Consider the following 18,521-nt stretch of genomic DNA (forward strand, 5'->3'; position numbering starts at 1 on the left):
CTGGATTTAGATTTTGCAATATTGTCCAGAAAGGGTAGTTCTAGCCACACAGCAGTCCCACACATAAATACAGTCCACTTGTATTAAGGGCCTAACTAATCTCAATGCTTACCTGTATTGCATGCAGTAACGAGCAGGTTTCTAAGACCTGGGTGGAAGGAGTCTTGCACCACTCCAGAACTAGGACTTATCTAATTAGGCAAATCTCTATGCCATTGCTTTAAACAACTGTTCTAATGAAACACCTTCCTGAGACCGTATTACACATAGTGCCCTGGTGAGACAAATCGATCATATTGACATTCTTCACTGTCTTTAGACTTTATACAGTACAAAGGACTGGAAACACCTTTGGTCACTGACACAGGTACATTTTCCGTGATGGTCCAGGCCTTTGACTACAGGGCATTTAGCTATTAATATTGCACGCATTTCTACCCACCTCCCTTGAAGGCTGGTTTCTTTTTAGATTTTTCTTATTCAAAACACTCTGCCTAATGCTTCTCACCAGGATTTTTGGTCCTTGTTTGATTGCCCACTTGGCCTTTCACCTTGGTGTTTTGCTTCCTTCTTTCTCTTCTGCCTATGCCAGCCATATTCAGTTTTCCTGTTGGTCTGGCTTCTTTATCCATCCCTAACTTATTGTTCCAGTTCTCTTCTCTCCTCTCACTCATTTTCTCCTACCTTGTTTAGGACTTGCACCCTGTTAGACCTGTCGGCCCTTTGGGTGGTCCCTCCTACTTATTTATTTATTTTTGTCCCCTTTCTGACTTCCAATCCTTTCATTTTTATGTCCACTGAAATCTTTGGTGTTGTCCTAGGGGGTGGGTGCAACCTTGTCCTCATACTTTTATTGAGGCCTAGAAGTCCCCCCTTTTCTCATGAAAATGTTGTCCTACATAATGGACACAACTGATTACCTCAGGGACTAGCCCATAGACTCATATGGGGAATCTAGAACCTTCTGGCCTGTCCTGGACACTTGGGGCTAGGGGTGTAAAAGGCCAACTGTAGGGCGGCCATTTTGGCATACAGGGAGTGACAGCTGGAGTTCAGACAGTTGTGTTAGGGGGATGGGGCGCTGAGGGGGATTGACTTCTCTTAGGAGTTGCTGTCTCGCGGCAGTTGTTTCCCCCCCCTCACCTATAGATCTGGCCCTGCTCTAGATAAACTTCTTCTGAAACTGGCTCAGGTGTCACCACACTGAAAGAGAGGGACCGTCTTATTGGTCACTGAGCTGTAGCAGTGAGTGTGGCCTGGGGACACTGCCTGGTTGCATCTGTCGAGTAGAGGCTGAGAAGATCCCCCGCCCTCTCTATCCAGCATAATCTTTACTGATAGGGTTTCTATAAAGATGTAAACCACGTTTACTTGCCCAGGATCACCTGTGCTGGGGAGCGCTGGGAGGACATCCTGTCGCTGAATCCTGGGGACATTTCCATAGGGGCCCCGCTGTGGAGAGTAAATGTCGCCTGTGACAACGGGGTGGGCATCCTCCCGTGAGGCCCTGAGACTTCAGCCTAGCGTGAGGGGGAATTGGCCACCTGGCGATTGCCTTGCTGAGGAGAACCTCGCTGAGGGGGGCGGCGCCGAGGGTAGTGTTCCTCAACCTGCGCAAGTCAAGTGGAGGGATGGTCCTTCTCCCAGAGTAGGCGGTGCCGTACCGAAGTGTTCCCCTTCCTGCGCAACCTCAATGGAGGCCTGGCCTTCTTCTCGGAGAAGGCGTCGTCGTGCTGAAGTGACTTCCCTTCTGCGCAGGCCCAGTGGGGGGCTTGGCTTCATCGGGGAGAGGCAGATCAACAACGGAGCAACGCCTTGCTGACAGAAGAAGTTCCCCACCCTCAGCCGACTCGCCAAGTTGTCAACAGGGGCGGCCTCGCTTCCGTGAAGATCTGGTGTGTGGGCTTGTATTTCCGCCGGGAGTCTGACGGTGAGATCAGAGACTCCCTGTGGCAGTAAGAAAACAAAGAACAATTCTTCAAGCTACAAGTAAGCTGGGAATTGGGGCCCTTGCGGAACACAATCGTGGTGAGGTTGCTAAAGGGTCAAATGTTGATCTACCTCCCTGATCCCTGGTGGTGAGGTAACGGGAGCCAGGGGATCATAAAAATTAACAAGAACTATACTTCAGAAGCGAGAGTCTTGATAAGCTTAAAACAACTGTTTGACCTTGGATACCACTGAACAGAAGCCAGGGAATTGTGGGTTATCTGCTCAAGTACCAGAGTATTGGCCGTGAATAACACAGGTTTTTGTTCCACTGGGGGTAAATGAATCTGGTTTCTATTATATTAATGACTGTACCAATCCTAATGAAAAGAACATGTGAGAATATTACAATGCTGGGAAAAGGCACCAACCTGTTCCCCTATATAGGGGCATGCTAATGAATATTTATACATTTCTCCACAGCATTCGACAAGGTTGACCGCCCATTGCTGTGGAGAAAGCTTTCTGCTCTGGGAATGCCGCCTCAACTATTAGATATGATCCAGGTGTTGCATACAGACACTTGGTGTCAGGTCCTGCAAGGTGGAGACAGGGGCCTTTCCAAGATTATCCCTTCATGTAATGGCCTTAAGCAAGGCTGTCTCCTTGCCCCGTTACTCTTTTCATTATATATTGCAGATTTACCCGCCTCACTTTCTTCCTGTGATGGTATAGCTCCAATCTTGGGTGGTAAACATATTTCATGTATGTTATATGCGGACGATATCATAATAATGGATCTTATGCCCAAAGGTCTCGCCAAACGCCTCCTTGCTCTTCATCAGTATGCAGATTCTCATTTTTTAAGAATTAATGCATCTAAGAGCAAAATTATGTGCATCTCAGGCCGGAAAAAACATACATTTACGAACTTTACCTGGTCTGTGGGAGATGACAAACTGGAGGTAGTAAAGAGCTATGTTTTCCTCGGAAAATTAATTTGTGATACTTTAAGTACTAAACCCCATACCGATAACAGTGCCCGGAAGGCTTTATCCCAAGGGAGAAGCTTAAGCGCATTGTATTCGGCAATGGGAAGAAGGCATTTTTCACATTTATTGGAGGTCTTTAGGGCAAAAGTCCCTTCCACTCTTCTATATGGTTTAGAATTAATTGATATTAAGCACTGGGATTTTTTAAATAAGGTGGAGGGAAAACTGCTAAGAAGCGTAACTACTATCAGTTCTGCCTGTTCAGTGGCTGCCTGCAGACTTGAGTTTGGTTTGCGCAGCAGCTGGGTGCAGGGCCTGGCAGCTGTGGTACGTTGGGTCGCAAGCATAGCCAGAGCAGAAGAGGGGACTATGAGGTTCCTCTTAAAGACTGAACTATTAGGAAGTTTAGGAGAACACTCCCTAATTGTTAATAATTTTAGAAAGGCGGTATCGCTCTTGCAGTTGGAAGAGAGTACTCTCTTTTCTTTACCCGCATCCCAGTTAAAGTCTGTCTTGAAAGAAGCTACTTGGGACCTTAGCTATAGACTAGACAGTACTTTAATCCTTGCTAAGAAGGGTGTTAACCCCCTTACTGATTCTTTCGCAAGAAAATTCGTCCAACCTTATGCTACCTGGAATTTACCTCATGGTATTCGGAGATTTTGGTTTCTATTGAGACAGGACTTGTTACCCCTAAATAATCTTTTGTTTAAATGGTACGGAGTTTCTGCAATTTGCAATTTTTGTCACCAATCTATTCAAGACCGAACGCATGTACTTTTTATATGCCCAGTGCTGCGTCCCTATCGCAGAAAATGGTTAAGACAAATATGTTTGCAAATGGGTATTGTAAATGCTAATTCTTTTATGTTTGCCTTACATAATCCCCCTAATGAGAGATTTTGTTTCTACATTTTTAATTTTTTTAAATGTTTTTTAGATATCTTTTGAAGAATGGCATGCCTATTAATGTGTCACCTTGTGTTGCAGTAACTGCTATGATTTGTCTATTTTCACTATGAATGGTATTTTGTATTTGTATTCTTTTCTTATGTGGACCTCTAAGGAGTTCCAAAACATAATAAAGATTGAGTGAGTAATGAATATTGTCAAATTGCAAGGTGACTTCCTGGGAACCAGAGTACTAAGTGAAAATTGCTGAGATCATTTTTCCTGGAAGAAAAAGTTCTTTAATTGATGTAATGACAAGCTCTTATTGATGCAAATAATCAGATGTGGAAGTGTTTGATGAGCTAAAGTTTTATACTACTGAAAGAAAGTACATCTAAAGATTTTTATAAAGCCTTCCATATTTTTCTAACAAGGTGTAGTGTCATTTTTGGAGTGGAAGTATGCTGTGATACTGTACTGAGTGGGACGCAAGTGCTACAATTCACCTTTGAGATAGGCCTTACCACCCGAGCCAGGCTACCCTAGGTGGACCGGTATTCTCAGGTCCAACATAATTGGTGTATAGCGGTGGGATAGAGCTTTTGCTTGCGTCCACTTAGCAGTAGCCTAGTGTACTCCACAGACCTACACCTGGAGTTTTCTCCTAGCGGACTCCCTAATTAATAATTTTTGCTTTTCCAAATTCTCTCCTGGTGGTGGGTGGAGGTAGCTTTTAATTAACCCTTTCTTAACTTCTTCCAAGTGACTCTAATTGGCAAAATGGAATTTGATCTTGAAGAATTGGAGACCTATACTGTGGCCCAACTCAGGGAATTTTGCCAAAGTATGGGAGTGTTTTTCAAGCGTGGTGCTAAAAAGGGAGAATTCCAAACCAGCTTGAGAGCGTGGGTGGCAGCTCACCCAAATGGGAGGGAGGAGGAGGAAGAAGGGGATCGGGACACTGTCATCGGAGTGGATGGACTGTACCAACCTGAAGTGGGGAACCTACTAACGGGTCCTAGGACACTTTCAAGGGGGGCAGCAGTGTCTCTGGAAGAAGCTTGACTGAAGTCGAATTAGCTGACAGGAGAGAGAAAAGACAGCTGAAGTGGGAGCTAGCTAGGTTGGAAAAGGAGAGGGAGGATAAGAGGATGGCTCATGAGTTGAGTCTCAGAGAGTTAGACCTCAAGGCCCTGCAAATAGGGACTCCCAGTGCTCCTGTTGGTGGCAGCGAATCCAAAGACCTAACCAGGGAACCCAGATCCTATTTACCCAAGGACATAGTCACCAGCTACAGCGCAGGGGATGACATCGCAAAGTGGCTGGCTGCCTATGAGGTCTCCTTAAGAGCCCATGGGATATTGGAAAGACACTGGGGAGGTGGCTTGTATAAATACATGCCTCCTGCAGGAAGGGATACCCTTTTGGCCCTAGAGCAGAAAGAGCAGACCCACTACCCCACCATGAAAGTGGAGCTGATAAAAAAGTTTGGTCTGACTCCAGAAAAATACTGACAGAAATTTAGGAGCAGCCATAAACTAAGCACACAGAATTGGGTGGATTTCCTGGACTATGCAAAGAAGGCCCTAGAGGGATGGGTACAAGGCAGCGAAGTGGGGCACTACGAGAGGTTGTATGACCTCATCCTCAAGGAGCACCTACTCGAGAAATGTTTTCCCGAGCTGCGACAACACCTGGTGGACAGCAAGCTGACCAGCCCCCGGAAGCTTGCTGAGGAGGCGGACATCTGGGTTAGTACCCGGGTGTCCTCAAAGGGGACTGGAGGGGATTCCCAAAGGACAGGACAGGGCGCCCCCCAGAGGAAAGAGGGGGAGATGAAAAGAGGGAGTTCTCAAAAGGCCCCCAAAACAGCTTCCAGGGAAAGGGAACAGGATTCACCCCTAAGGCTAACCCGCCCAGAAACCCTCATCCTGGCCAAAGTCAGCAGCCAAGGGTTGTCCACTGCTTTGAGTGTGGTGGCGTTGGACACTATAAGGGTGATGTCAAGTGCCCAAAGAGACCACCCCTCTCCCACTGGAGGAAAAGCCCCGGGAGTAGCTAGTGTAATGCTCGGGGAGGAGTTGCCCTTAGATAAGGGGGGAGTGGGCGGGTGTCACCTTAGTGTCCCTGGAAGATCGGGAGATGGTTCCTAAGATCCAGGTGCACTCAAATACTACAAAGTATGGGCAGTGGGTCACCATCAATGGCCAAAGAGGGGAAGCTCTGAGAGATACAGGAGCCGGTATGACTATGGTAACAAGTCATCTGGTGTCTCCAGAGCAGGTGATTCCACATGTACTCGACCCCGCCGCAATGGCTGACGGCAGAATGGGCCACTACTGTTAGGGGAACAAGAGCTCATGCTGTGAATAGCACACTGTTTGTGGGTATGAGTTAAATTGCCAATGCTTGTTTCTTTATGATAATACCTGTGTGGGACCAAGAGCTCATGCTGTGAATAGCACATTGTTTACACTGTTTGTGGTTATGAGTTAAATTGCCAATGCTTGTTTTTTGATACTAATACCTGTGTATCTGTTGGTACCAATGCTTGTTTCTTGATACTAGTCTCTGTGGTATAGTCTCCTCGTGGCAACCTTTCTGCCAAGTTCTAGAACAATAACACGTGTTTGGGGCTTCGCGTGTGAATTATGCAAATGCCCAAACTGAAAGTTTGCCGAGTGTATAAAAGAGGGACTTTCAATTGAGACGGTGCTTCGTCTTTTTGCACCTCTCACGACAAGCGCTCCTGCCGGTGATTCAAGAGATCCTGCTTCCCGATTGAGAATCCTTGCCTACATTTCCTCCCAGCTACCTCCGCCTTTCTCCTTTCGAACCTCCCTTTTCCCGACTCCTCACCTTGCGCTCCGGTCCGGTTTTCTTCATTTCTGCAATCGTCCCCTCGGAGTTTCCTGGCATCGGCGGACGTCATCACGGACTTCCGGAAGTCCCGTCGGCGGCCGCACCCACAGGAACTCTGACTCTAGAATACAAAAGGAAAGAAGGACAGTAAGATTTACGGTTGCCTAGCAACTCGGAATTCTAACAAACACGACGATGTTTAATTGTGTAAAAGACTTTTTGAGCTGCATGTTCGTTTAAAATCGTGTATGTTTAGACTCTAGCACAACAGTATTGTATTGCGCAATTGTATTGTATGATAGACAACAACCCCAAGGCAATTCAAGTCAAAAGGCAATTCAAGTAGTAAACAAGCTTTGGTCAATCCAAGTGGAAAACAAGCCTAAGACAATCCAAAGTTGAGTATTGTCTAGGGTCAGAACCTGAGAGTATAATCAGCCTATGTATCTAATAAGCTGAACCATTTAGAAGAGTACATTCTGTAAGAATCTTCTAGCGTAGAGTGCTTTGTTTTTCTTTGTTCTCTTTTATTTACAGAATCCATCTTCCAGCATACAATCTGGGTTCCAAGGTATGTGCATGGAGTGAATGTTCTTTCAAGTTAATTCAACTAACCCACATTAACCTAGTTAATCATTCTTAAGTAGACAGCTTTTGAGAATCTCTTGTTATTGTTTTTAAAGAGATAACCAAGAGTCAAGATAATCTTCCAACCTCTGAACCCAGTGAAGTGTATACAAGGGCCGGTATTTCAAACGGTTGGTACAATCATTGTGCATGTTCATAGCATTACTATTGTGGACCTGGTTTTAAGGAATTCCAGTAGGTCATTGTATGTTTGTGTAACTACAGAAAATCACGTGCAATCAATCAAGATACCACCGGCCCTGAACACTTGCAAGAGAAACTGCGACTGGACGAAGACCAGTGTTGTTTTGTCTGTTTCTCTATCCACTTCCCCTTTCCCTTGAGGACGAGTCATTCAGCAAGCGTACCCTCAATCCTTGCTGAGTTACTAGTTCAAAAGGGAGTTGGGACTTAACGGCATCAAGAAGGAAACAACAGGAGCGTCTGGCGTGATTGCGCAACAACTACCCAGTGGCCGAGGTTCCATTTGAGTGGGAAGGGGTTGCAGATTCACTTCGAGTTGCCGTAAGCCCTGCCGTGCCAGTTGATTGTCTGTTGGGGAATGATATGGAGCACAATGCTTGGAAGGAGGTGGAATACCGGACTCATTCTGAGATGCTGGGTACACCTGACTGGGCTTGTGCTAGCACATGGTCTGCGTCTACCTGGAGGGGGAGTTCGCTTGAGCTGGAGCCTGGAACAAAGGCGCAGCCAGCTGCCAGCAAGGGAAAGATTCGGGGACAGGAGAAGCCTGCCTCGGCATCCACGCCCCGTGAGATGGATAGGCCATCTGTGGTGGTGGACCAGGAGTCCGCGGAGGGGGATGTTATCTCCTTGGAGAACCTACCTATCCCTGCCGAGTGGCATGTGGAAGGAGGGCCTACCAGGGAGGAGTTTTGTAAGGGCCAGTAGGAGTGCCCTACCCTTGAGGGACTGAGGCAACAGGCCGAAGCCCAGGCAGCAGGAAACGTTACGGGGAACTACCATATTTACTGGGAGGATGGTCTCCTCTACAGTGAACCAAAGGCACCAGTGCACGGTTCGTCACAGGCCTTGGTTGTCCCTCAACGTTACCGAGCCTTTCTTTTAGAACTGGCTCATGAGATACCCATGGCAGGACACTTGGGTCAGGACAAGACCTTTGCCCGGCTTGTCCCCCACTTTTATTGGCCTCAGATGAAGGTTCAAGTTCAAGTTCAAGAATTTATATAGCGCACTACTCACCCAGAGGGTCTCAAGGCGCTTGAGGGAGGGAGGGTGAATTACCTATCGAAAAGCCAGGTTTTTAGCTGCTTTCTGAAGGAGAGGTGGTTCTGTGTAAGGCGGAGGTGAGTGGGGAGAGAGTTCCAGGTTTTGGCCGCTAAGTAGGAGAAGGATCTTCCTCCCATGGTGGACCTATGGATGCGCGGAATTGCAGCGATGGCTTGATTGGATGATCGTAGTTGGCGGGTGGGTGTGTAGAAGGACAGTCTTGTGTTGAGGCATTCGGGTCCTAGGTCGTATAGGGCCTTGTGTGCGTGGGTGAGGAGACGGAACATTATTCTCTTGTTGATGGGGAGCCAGTGGAGGTTTTTCAGGTGACCGGAAATGTGAGCTTGACGGGGGATGTCCAGTATGAGTCTGGCTGAGGCGTTTTGGATGCGTTGGAGTTTTTTCTGTAGTTTGGCAGTGGTTCCGGCGTATAGGGTATTTCCATAGTCCAGTCGGCTAGTGACTAGTGCGTGGGTGACTGTCTTTCTTGTTTCGGCGGGGATCCAGCGGAAGATTTTTTTGAGCATGCGTAGGATGTTGAAGCATGAAGATGAGACGGCGTTGACTTGTCTGGCCATCGAGAGGGAGGAGTCCAGGATGAATCCTAGGTTACGTGCGTGATCTGTAGGTATGGGTGCTGTGCCCAGGGCCGGTGGCCACCATGAGCTGTCCCAGGATGAGGGGGATGATCCTAAGATGAGGACTTCCGTTTTGTCTGAGTTTAGTTTTAAACGGCTGTTCTTCATCCATTCGGCTACTTCTTTCATTCCTTCGTGTAGATTGGTTTTGGCGGTGTGTGGGTCTTTGGTAAGGGAGAGGATCAGCTGGGTGTCGTCTGCGTAGGAGATGATGTTGAGGTTGTGTTGTCGTGCGATGGAAGTGAGGGGGCTCATGTAAACGTTGAAGAGGGTGGGACTGAGTGATGATCCTTGTGGTACGCCGCAGATGACTTCGGTGAACTCTGATTTGAATGGGGGAGGCGGACTCTGGGTTCTCCCGGCGAGGAATGAGATGATCCAGTCCAATGCTTTTCCTTGTATTCCGACGTTGTTGAGGCGTTGTATGAGGGTGCTATGACAGACTGTGTCGAAGGCGGCGGAGAGGTCGAGTAGGATGAGGGCGACTGTTTCTCCGTTGTCCAGTAGCGTTCTGATGTCGTCTGTAGCTGCGATGAGGGCGGTTTCGGTGCTGTGTTTGGCTCGGAAGCCGGACTGTGAGGAGACGAGGGAATCGTTGGATTCAAGGAAGGCGGCGAGCTGACTATTGACGGCTTTCTCAATGACTTTGGCAGGGAATGGGAGTAGTGGTTGGTTGATTGCTTTATTTCGATATGCATATATCATAAAAGCATTACAAATGATAAGAAAGTAAAACAGCATGTCGAAAGTGAGACTGTACATTGAAAATAAAAGGAATAAAAGCACAATTGATTAGAATAAATTATCTAAGACAGAATTAAATTGATACGGACAGTCTTTTTAGTCGAATCAACCAAGTCCATTTTAAAAACTTGGAAACAGCACAAACAATGGTGGGGGCTGTATTAGTTAACAAAATCCGGAGGGCAACCGTGTGCTGGCGGGTGCCCAGTTCTCTGCAAATAGTTTTGAGCCATCGTGATCTAGGGCGCCCATAGTCCGGGCATTCGAATAGAAGATGTGGCACAGTCTCAGGTTTGTCAGAGCATAAGGCACAATAGCGTGATGCTGACTGTGACTTGTTCCACCTGGAGCAAAGGTCGGCAAGGGGTAGAGTTCCTAATCGGAATTTAATGTACAAAGACCGGTCCATGGCGATGGTGATTAGGTCCATGTAGGGCTCAAAGGCAACAACATCTTTTATTAGCAAAAAAGCTGCGGTGGCATTGCAGTGCTGCTGGCTGCTGGTGCGCTTCGTGGAGACCCATTTCCAATATATTTTCTTTAGAGACTCCTTTGGGGGAGCGGAGTGGCTAAGCCAGCAGGATTCCAAACCTAGATTCCCTAGAAGTTGATTAATGTTCCTGAGCCATTTGATCTTCCGCCAACCAACAGAGCCCATCACCTCTGCTAGCCCGTCAGCATAGGGTTTTAGCTCCGGGACCCTCCACAGACGAGCCCAAAGCAGGAGAGGGCGAAGGCGAGCCTGGTCCCCAATTGCTTTGCAGCCTACATCGATTAGCACCGGGACTGTCGGGGTGCTTAACGGGATAGCAAGGAGATCTTTTAAGAATTTGTTCTCGACCTTGCTCAGAGAATCCAATTTGCCTTGGCCCCAAAGTTCAGCTCCGTAAAGTGACGCAGAAACAGCTCGGGCTTTGTAGATGTCTATTAGTGGAGCAACACAATGTTTGGTTGAGTTGCTGTACTCCTTGAGAAGTGCCCCCCCCACCCTTTTATGGCCGATTATCATTTTATTGATGTGGGCAGACCAATTCATCGAATCGCTTAAACGGATTCCCAGGTAGTCAAATTCTGCCACTCTTTCAAGGGGGGTTGAATTCAAAACAGGGGGACGACCAAGTTTGCGAGGGGGGTGCATGACTAAATACTTGGTCTTGTCCACGTTAATGACAAGTCCTCTGATGGTGCAGAAGTGCTGGAAGCGATTCAGGAGTTTCTGGAGACCTTGGGGGGTTTTTGAGATGAGGAGGGTGTCATCGGCGAACAGCAATGTTGGAATTTTTACGCCTCCCAAAGTGGGGGCGTCTGCTGGTTCACCGAGCAGGTGCTCTACCACCCCATTGATGTAGAGGGAAAATAGGGTGGGAGCCAAAACACAGCCCTGCCGCACTCCCCTCTCAACCCTGATCTTTTCGGTCATTTCCCCATTAAGGCCCCATCTAACCTGGGCATAGGTGGCATTATGCAATTTGATAAGCAGGTTTAGAATGTACGGGGGCATCCCTAGACCGTGCAAAACCCTCCAGAGTTCCTCCCTCGGAACCAGGTCAAAGGCAGTCTTTAGATCTATAAAGGCCAAGTAAAGACTGCCTTTGCCTAGTTCCACCACCTTCCAGTACAATACCATAAGCCTGAACACTTGTTCTATAGTTCCAGTTCCTGAGCGGAACCCGGCTTGCATGTCAGACAGAATGTGGTTGTCATCCACCCATTGTAAAATCCTCCCCAAAATAGCTTTCCCCGCCAGTTTCTGACTCGAATCTATTAGGCTTATGGGCCTATAGTTCCCAGGTAGGTCCCTACAACCCTTTTTAAAAATTGGGACTACCACGGCCCCTTTCCAGGAGTCTGGGACAGGTCCTCCCTTGATGATTGCATTAAGAAGGGCCGAGATCAGTACCCCCCATTCTTCTGAACAGTCTCGAAGAATGTCTCCTGGCAGGCCATCCGGGCCGGCTGCTTTTAGTGGCATCAGGGTTTTGATCTGCTTTGTGACATCCTGTACAGAAAACAGGTCCAGGGCTATATCTAAGGTGTATGGCGGGAGAATGAAGGGATCATTAAGCTGGCCTTCTATGGCGGAATAGAGTGTTTGAAAGTGGGTAAACCATGCCTGGGCATTAATGCTACAGGTCCTCAGTGTATCCTCGGGACGGTTCCTGTTTCCCACCAAGTCCCAGAAGCCTTTAGCATCTCTCCCTTGACTGGCTGCCAAAAGGTCCTGCCAGTAGTTGTTCTCCCACTCCTTCTTGGCGTTTTTTTGGCAAAGGGAATAGAGCCTTCTGGCCACCCTAGTCCTAATGGGTATTTTAGATTTAACCGCTTCAATAAGGAGCGACTTTGCCTCCCTACACTTCTGGTTAAACCAGCCCTGTCTAACCCTTGAACGGGGATTCCTCCTGTTGGTACTAACTGGGACTATAAAAACGTCACTGATAGCCTGGGTTAGGGTGCAGAATCTGGTGGTCACATTCAACAACCCACCCTCGCAGGGGTCAAGGTTATCTAAAGCTGCAGTGAGGAGCTGCCTTATGGCATTAGTCTTCTCCTCTGAGAGTAACAGCTTTGTCCACTTTAGTCGTCGACCGCAGTTAGAGACTGCTGTCAGTTCCGAAGTGGAATTGCAAGCAGTTCTACTCTCAGTGCCAGATAGCCACCTATGGGACAATCTGAGCGAGAGGAGATTGTGATCACTCTCCACGGAAGGTAAGATCACCATGTCATTAACCATGCTCCACAAATTTACGTCAAGAAGAAAGTAGTCAATTCTTGACGAATGTCCAGGCCTGTTGTAAGTATGGGCTCCAGCTTTGTCGGAAACAGTCCTGCCATTGGCGGCCCTCAGACCAAACTCCATAGTTATGGAGTTAATCTGAAGGGCCACCTCTGTCCATTTTTTAATTGGACTAAGTTCTAAGGACGGTATCCCCCACCTATTATCATGTGCCTCTTGGTCTTGTGAAATTTCGGGGCCCAGGGGCTCGAAGGTGCAATTAAAATCGCCTGCCACCAGAGTACAATGCTTGTGTGGGGACGAACGAAGCAGGGCTTCCAGGCAAGCTATAACTGGGGATTCTCTACCCCCCTTCGTACCTCGGGCATAGATATTGAAGATGTTTAAAATGACTCGACCCTGAAGGTTTTTCAGGGAAATGTTGAGAAGGTCCGGGCATTTAGTGTCCCGCTCCACCACCCTACAGTTGAGTTCAGAGGCCACCCAGATGAGGAGGCCGCCGGAGGGGCGCCCCCTACCAGTTACTGAGTGGACGGCTGGTAAGTAATGGGTAGAGTATCCTGCCTTATGTCATGGCTCCTTGCTCCAGGTTTCCTGGAACAAGCATATGGAGTATTGCTTCACAAGCGAGTTCCAGTCGGGCAGTGCCAACTTTCTCTCAAGGCCTGCCGCGTTCCAGCTGAGAACCCTAATAAGTGGGTCCGCCACAGCCGCAACGCTGCAGGTCTCGACAGGAGCAGTTAGGTCCATGGCACCCGCAGCTGGTAAGCCAACTGGAAGGTCAAATGGCACCCTCGCCTCCCCTGGTGCCCCTGAAATCTCAACAGTGACCTGATCTTCTGATGTGGGCGGAGGGCTATAGGTTTTAGCAAAATGGGGGGACACGACACCGGGACACCTAATCGCCAGAGTCTCCTTGGCTGCGCCACGAAGTCAGCAACCCCAGGAGCCCCAATTCGGTGGAAGGGGGCATGTGTACGCCTGCGCAACAGTATTTCCTGGGAAAAATTGGCCATGGGCGTTGATATTATGGGGGGGGAGCCCGGATTGGATGAAAGGAGTAGTCAGAGTCGTCCGCGGGTAGAAGAATGTTAGATCAACTGCATCAACACCCGTGCCGGCCGCAGATCGCCCTTGGCCGCATATTAAGTGGGCAATTCTTGCGTCTTGGAAATTAACCACCACACAGTCACCTTCGAAAGGTTTTATCCCGTGTCCAATCCAGCCCACCCTACGTACGCCAAGAATCAGGCCATCCACCCCCAATGGAAGTGGTCTATTAGTTTTCAACCAGTGGATGACCTTGTTCTTTAGCGCCTGGTGAGTTTCCTGCCGAATATCTTTTATGGGGGGAACTTTAATAAGGACAGCAACATACGGATGGCACTCAGGGGGGAGGTTGACCGGGGGGCACTTACGTGTTGGTTTCTGCGGGATTGCCACTGGAGAGGGATTTTTGGTCGGAGGGGTGGTGGGTTTAGCCTTAGAAATTAAGGCTGCTCCGCTAGTTTTGACGTATGGAGCGGCCGGGGATTGAAAGTTTGAGCCAGTCCCTCCCTTCTGTTGTTTCTTATGAGCAGGATTGAGCACGGGAATTGTCACTGCTGGGGAGGGAGTAGCATGCACTTGAGCAGCATGAGTGGAAGCACTCGACCTTGCCTGCCTCGCGCCGGCCTGGGAAGCTGGAATAAAAGCCTCCCCGGTGGCCGGTGGCTTGGCTGGCAGTGTCGACTGAACTCCCAGAGGTTGACTCACTAAAGCCCCTTTTACAACATTCCTATCTGTCTTATCCTCGCTGGGCTTTGACTGCAGTTTAAGCAAGGCTTTCAGGGAAAAAAAATTGTCCCTGGTAACCTGTTCAAATCTGTCAAGCCTGTCCCCCAGACTTTTAACTTGGTCAATGAGTGGTACCAGAAGAGACTTTACCAGTTTCTCGAAGGGCTCAAGTGAGGAGCCCACGTTTGTTGAGACAAGTATTGCTGGGACCAAGGGGGGAGGTTGTGGGATGTCGGCTGCTATCTGTGGGGAATTGGGGTTCCCAGGTGATTTAGGCCCTCTGGAGTCTAGATGTATGAGACCCCTTTGGGGCTGAGACCTAGGACGCTTGTAAAGCATAGAGTAACGGATGCTAGTCGCCCTTTTCCTTTTCCTATGCACCCGGGTAGATCGAGTCTGGGACAATGGTTTTGGATCAAGTGTAGTAACATTGGAGCCGGATAAAGACATAGTGCCGGGAGAGCTGACTATGGGATGTGCGGGGCGGGACTCTGTTACCACAGTACAAGGACTGGTGGGGAGAGAAACAGGTAACAAACTTTCTATCATGTCTGTTCCAACCTCTAGTGCTACATTATTTTGCTCCCCCATAAGAACCCCAAACGGAGGTGCGGTGGGAATGGAGGAAGTTGGAGACATGACATGTGCCACAGCTCCCAGAGAGGAGCGAATGAAAGGGAGAAAATCTAGTGAGAGGCGGCGTTCCGATATTGCAATCTCCTTGTCAATAACAGCCGCCACCCTAGTGATGAATTTGTCCATGGAGCCAATCATCATTGCACCCCCTGAGGCACTTTCTCCACCGCCCCTCAAAGCCTTACCAGAACGAGTTGACATACTGGCTTCGGGGCCCACAGATTAACTCCAATAACTTGGACCAGTAGCAATAAATGTAAGGGGGGAGGCCCAGCCCAGCCCAGCCTCTGTCAGCCCCTGACTGCCACAGACTGCCCGCCCTTTGCTCGGGCTTCGCTCGGCGTCCCGCTCGCGTCCCGCTAATCGGTCGGCTGTTGTTTATAAAGGGGGCGTTGCAGCCGGGGGGCGTGTCTTGCTGGGGGCGCGGCCGTGCACACCTGTGCAGCGCAGGGACTCCTGGTCTTGAGAGTCCCTGCGGCGCGCGCGCCCTCGGTAGACTTTCGGTGATTCCTCCTCCACTCACGGACTGAGCTGCGCCTCTACAACCTCGACCCCACGCCTCACACCGCGCAGCGGCACCCGCGAAGCGGGTGCTGCAAGCTGTTACCGGGCAGCAGGGCGGTCAATCCCTCCAGGGATACAGGGAGGCTGAGTGACAGAACAACCAACAACACCCAGGTAGGCTTCACGGAAAGTGGGTCCCGCTGAAGATAGGCAGACTTCCCGCTTTTGTGCCTGGACAGCTGGGGGGCGTGTCTTGCTGGGGGCGCGGCCGTGCACACCTGTGCAGCGTAGGGACTCCTGGTCTTGAGAGTCCCTGCGGTGCGCGCGCCCTCGGTAGACTTTCGGTGATTCCTCCTCCACTCACGGACTGAGCTGCGCCTCTACAACCTCGACCCCACGCCTCACGCCGCGCAGCGGCACCCGCGAAGCGGGTGCTGCAAGCTGTTACCGGGCGGCAGGGCGGTCAATCCCTCCAGGGATACAGGGAGGCTGAGTGGCAGAACAACCAACAACACCCAGGTAGGCTTCACGGAAAGTGGGTCCCGCTGAAGATAGGCAGACTTCCCACTTTTGTGCCTGGACAGCCGGGGGGCGTGTCTTGCTGGGGGCGCGGCCGTGCACACCTGTGCAGCGCAGGGACTCCTGGTCTTGAGAGTCCCTGCGGCGCGCGCCCTCGGTAGACTTTCGGTGATTCCTCCTCCACTCACGGACTGAGCTGCGCCTCTACAACCTCGACCCCACGCCTCACGCCGCGCAGCGGCACCTGCGAAGCGGGTGCTGCAAGCTGTTACCGGGCGGCAGGGCGGTCAATCCCTCCAGGGATACAGGGAGGCTGAGTGGCAGAACAACCAACAACACCCAGGTAGGCTTCACGGAAAGTGGGTGAGATGAGGCGGTAGTTCTTGAGTTCTGAGGGGTCTGCTGTGGGTTTCTTCAGAAGTGCGCTGAGTTCGGCATGTTTCCAGCTTTCCGGGAAGGTAGCGGAGTTGAAGGAACAGTTGATGACATCGCGGAGATGGGGTGCGATGATGGAGTCTGCTTTGTTGAAGATGTGGTGGGGACATGGGTCGGTTGGTGATCCTGAGTGGATGGAGTTCATCAGGCGGATGGTGTCTTCAGTAGTGATTGGGTTCCAGGCGCAGAGGTCGTGAGAGTGCTGTTTTGGTTCGGAGGTGGGTGGAGTGGACTGTTCTTCGGAATGGTTTTCAAAGCTGTTATGTATGTCGGCGATTTTGTTGTGGAAGAAAGAGGATAAAGAGTCGCAGAGGTCTTGAGAGGGAGTAATGTCGTTGGTGTCAGTGGTGGGGTTGGTAAATTCTTTGACGATGTTGAATAATTCCTTACTGTTGTGGGCGTTGTTGTCGAGTCGATCCTTGAATGCAGATTTCTTGGTGGATCGGATTAATTGGTGGTGTTTGCGGGTGGCGTCCTTGAAGGTGGTCAGGTTGTCAGTGGTTGGGTTTTTTCTCCAGGTTTTCTCGAGGGTACGACATAACTTCTTGGATTTCTTAAGGTCATCGTTGAACCAGGGGGCTTTTTTGTTACCTTGTTTGGTCTGGTAGTTTTGCAAAGGTGCTAATTCGTTAGCGCTGTGGGTGATCCATTGTGTGAGATTGGTGGCAGCATGGTTTGGGTCCGATGATATGACGGGAGGGTTTTGGTTAAGCGATGTGAAGAGTTGGTCGGTGGTGATTTTGTTCCAGTTTCTTCGAGGAATAGGTTGTGGGTCGTTGTTTTTTTGTAGCTGAAGTGAACGCAGCTATGGTCTGTCCAATGGAGAGCTGTGGTGTGATCAAAGGAGATGTGTTTGCTGGAGGTGAAGATAGGGTCAAGCATGTGTCCGGCAAGGTGGGTGGGGGTATCAACAAGTTGTTTGAGTCCGAGATTGGCCACGTTGTCCAGAAGGGTGGTGGTGTTGCTGTCGTATTTCTTTTCCAGGTGGAAGTTCAGGTCTCCCAGTAGAATGTAGTTCTCGGAGGTGAAGGCCTACAGGCTGATGAAGTCAGTGATGTCTTCGTTGAATGGTGTGCGGGTTCCTGGTGGTCTGTAGATGAGGGTGCCTCTGAGTGTGGTCTTGGGGTCGGTGTGGATCTGAAAGTGAAGGTATTCGGCGGTCGCAAGGTTATCGTCGGAGTTGGTCGTGATTCGGATGGTGTTCTTATGGACTATGGCTATGCCACCTCCTGTTTGGTTGGTGCGGTCTTTTCGGATGATCTTGTAAGTGTCCGGGATGGCTATGGCACAGAGGTGCCCGGCCAGTCACAGCTGCGCAGCACTTAGTGCCAGCTGCAGCGTTTAGGCCCTTGTGATGTTCCCAGGTGCCCAGCAAGTAGTGGGCACCTGCACCGTTTAGGCCCCTGACATTGAGACTCAGGGCGTCCTAGCCCCAACAAGGCCAGTTGGCCTAGGGACTGCCACAGGCGGTGGCTTATGTAAGGTTGTGCGCAATTGTATGGTTTTTATTCCTGCACCTCTGAATGTTTTTAGACATCATGTGACTTTTGCGCTATTGTATTGTTATGGTACCTCTGAATGTATTTTTATTGCATCATGTGCTTTGTTCTTAACACCGCTGAATGTGTAGGTTTATGCATCATGTGTTTCCCTTTACTACTCCTCTGAATGTATATTTATGCATCATGGGTAATGTGTGCTTTCCTAGACCCCTAAATGCTGTGTGATACTTAGGTGGGTATTCTTTTTAGTACAGGTGGTCCTAGTGAGGTCCTGGTCCCCTGCGTGACATTCTCCTAAGGTGTTTAGGGTTGCGTAGGTGGTACTTACCTGTCCCCAGTAGTTACTGGATGTGATTTACAACTGTTATTCTTTTTGCTATACTTATTCTAAGTTCTATAAGTGCTATTTCTATATCTACAAAGTGTTGATTCTGATAGTGGCCCATGTGGCCCTGTCCTGTACATAATCCCTTATGAATGT

The sequence above is a fragment of the Lissotriton helveticus genome, chromosome 9, assembly GCF_964261635.1.
Source record: "Lissotriton helveticus chromosome 9, aLisHel1.1, whole genome shotgun sequence".
NCBI lineage: Eukaryota > Metazoa > Chordata > Amphibia > Caudata > Salamandridae > Lissotriton > Lissotriton helveticus.